Raw genomic sequence first — 2,962 nt, 5'->3', positions numbered from 1 at the left:
TCTCTCTCTCTCTCTCAGTGTAAATCTTTAAAAGAAAATATTAATAAACACTCACCTAAGCAACTGTACTGTTTGTGAGTTATTGGATCAATACTATTGGAGGGAGGGACAGCTCCCTTCTCATGGCACGCTGAAACTCTTTATTATCCCCAAACCCTCTGGGATTGATTTTTAAAGTTATAAAGTTGTTGGTATTTTACACCACCATCGACATAATTTAGATCATTTAGGAGGTGGGCTTTTTTACCCTGACTGTCACGGTCAGAGCAGACTGAAAAGAATACAGCGTTTTCCGTACCCGTTGACATAATTTAGATCACATTTTAGGAGACAGGACTTTTCGACTCTAAAACCAAAGACAGAGTCAAGAGATACAACGTCCCAGCAGACAGACAGAAATACTCGATAAAAGCGTCCCGATACGGGAATCGAACTCACGTATTCTGCCTGTGCCAGCAAAGCACATCCCTACCATTGCACTATAAATGCTGGTCTGGAGCTGGGAGGCTGGGTGGAGATGGAGGTGGAGGTGGAAACTTAAAGGGAGAAGATGGGGAGGCGGTATTGGTATAACCCGACACCTGGACGCCCAGAAACTCAGAAAGTATCAGAAAATATAGCTCACGTAGAAATGTAAAGAGTATAAGAACACAAAGCTGGATATAGAAACTCAAAGAGTATAAGAACATAACGCTGGACGTAGAAACTTAAAAAGTATAAGAATGTAACGCTGGACGTAGAAACGCAAAAAGCATAAGAAGAGTATACGAACAAAATATCATAGCCCAACATCCTCACCAAGTAATTACAAGTGTGGCCTCATTCCCCAGGTTTTTGCGACTCAGACGAGAATGTCCCCAGCCCTGCTATCTCAGTCTCACGCCCCAGGCTAACTGGGCCGACAATAACCAAGACATTAGGTCTCATAATCATGCCCTTCTCTCTCTTCAAAACCCAAAACAAAAGCACAACCCTCCCCAGAACGATAACGCTTCACTCTCCCAGACAAATTGGAACCCGAGTGGGCCCTGAGAACCAAGAAGAGATAAGATGCATCTCAAACAAAACATAAGAGAGTCCTCGTGAAATAAACGAGGGAGAAAACTAAAATCAACATGAACGATAATATGTAGACATTATTATCTGGCTCTTTCTCCCCGTACAAGTAGATACTGAACACATGAAGAAATCTAAACCTTCATTTACGTTTTCAAAATGCTCTTGAAATAATAATGTGGTGAACTTTGAAATGGAAGCTAAGAGAAACACAGGAAACAAAACTAAACAAAGAAACAAAAGAACCCAAGGGTATTCAGAGCACTTAAAGAGAAATATCTTGATAAAGAGAGACTACAAGAATACGGCTAACAGAAATATCTTGATAAAGAAAGACTACAAGAGTACGGCTTCATCTCTGGTTAGCCTTTGTAACACCTCTAGGTTACAATAGGTTAGAATCTCTAGGGGGCAATTCTTAATTCTGGATTGTTTGTCGAGATTGAAAGGCTCGTCGTTCATTTGTTTCGAAAGCGTCTTTTCTTAATTTGAAAACCCCCCACCTCCTCTCGATTGAAGTAGGTTTTCAGGAAAGGCGATATGTAACAACACAAAATCAAATTAGATGTAATGTTTAGAATGTGAAGGCAAATACTGTTGCCAATGGTAACACCACTGTGGAAATTGTGAAATGGTATTATAGTCCCTATTAACACTGTTGATGCCAAATATGCGAAAGAATGTTGAAAAAAAAAATGCATTCTTTAAGTGTATGTTTGAGTATGAGACAAAATAGTTCATAGAGCAAGAGTTTTCCGTTGCTTATCTCGTTGACGCATGGGAGTCATAACAATTGTCTTTTTGTCCTTCCTTAGTTGCCATAATCGTTTCAAGAAAACTCTACAACATTATATTGGCCTTCAATATGTCCTATATTTCATGACCATTTAAACCTTGACAGCAGCTGCCACATCTGGGAACGCGACAACACAGAAATGCCATTACGGCTTTAGGGGATTAAGAGAAACCAGAGCAAAGTAAGTTGTAACGATAATAGGAGATATGTATTTTGGGCTATCAGGTGTCGTCTGCAATCTGGGAATCGTTCTCTCAGACACGGAGTCCCATTCAAGACGACGCGGTGACATTGGAAGGGGAGGAAGAGGGGAGAAAAAGATAAGGAGGATGTCGTCTTATCTGTGTAAACAGTCACGGCGTAATTGCGTGCTTGTGTACAACTCGATAGCTGTATGCGTGGTGCATGCTCGTGTTCTTACTAGCTCGTTTACGAGTGTCTCGGAAATAGGTCAGTGCATGCCAGTCTTTGCAAATAAGTAGATCTATCTTGAAGGTATAAAATATGAAATTGTCGTGAATGATTTTATAAAGCAAAAAGAAGAGGAGACTAAATAATAGGACAGCTGTTAGTCGGTACTATCTGAGATTTAGGTTGAATTCGGAGTTTTGTCTTCTAAATAACCTGAAAGTGTTGATAGGAGCGTTAAATACATAGTTGCTTTTTACAGGCGTTAGTCGAAGGTATCAGATCAGGGTTCTTGCAAACGAGTGGAAGAGAGTAGGGCCTACGATACTATTGCATTGCAAATGGATTCTACTCCTTTTAAACATAGTAAGGTAGGTTAAGATGCTTGACCTTTATAACATACAGTAGAGAGAAGACAGCTGCTGATGAATACGAAAACCCCGCTTACAAAATCTAGTTGAAAACCGCCCTACTTATCCCACGAACCCAGGTCTCTAGCGCTTATATCTCTTATAACGAATCTGTCTCCAGGTCTGTATTTCTAGGGTTGTAAAACCCCAACATATTCGCGTATATATTTATTCTGTCTCTCTGCCCCCTCTTTATGTATCTATGTATCTATGTATCTATGTATCTATGTATCTATGTATCTATCTATCTATCTATCTATCTATCTATCTATCTATCTATCTATCTATCTAT

Source organism: Aplysia californica, unplaced genomic scaffold (assembly GCF_000002075.1).
Source record: "Aplysia californica isolate F4 #8 unplaced genomic scaffold, AplCal3.0 scaffold01232, whole genome shotgun sequence".
NCBI classification, from domain to species: domain Eukaryota; kingdom Metazoa; phylum Mollusca; class Gastropoda; order Aplysiida; family Aplysiidae; genus Aplysia; species Aplysia californica.
Note: the sequence above shows the minus strand (reverse complement) of the source record.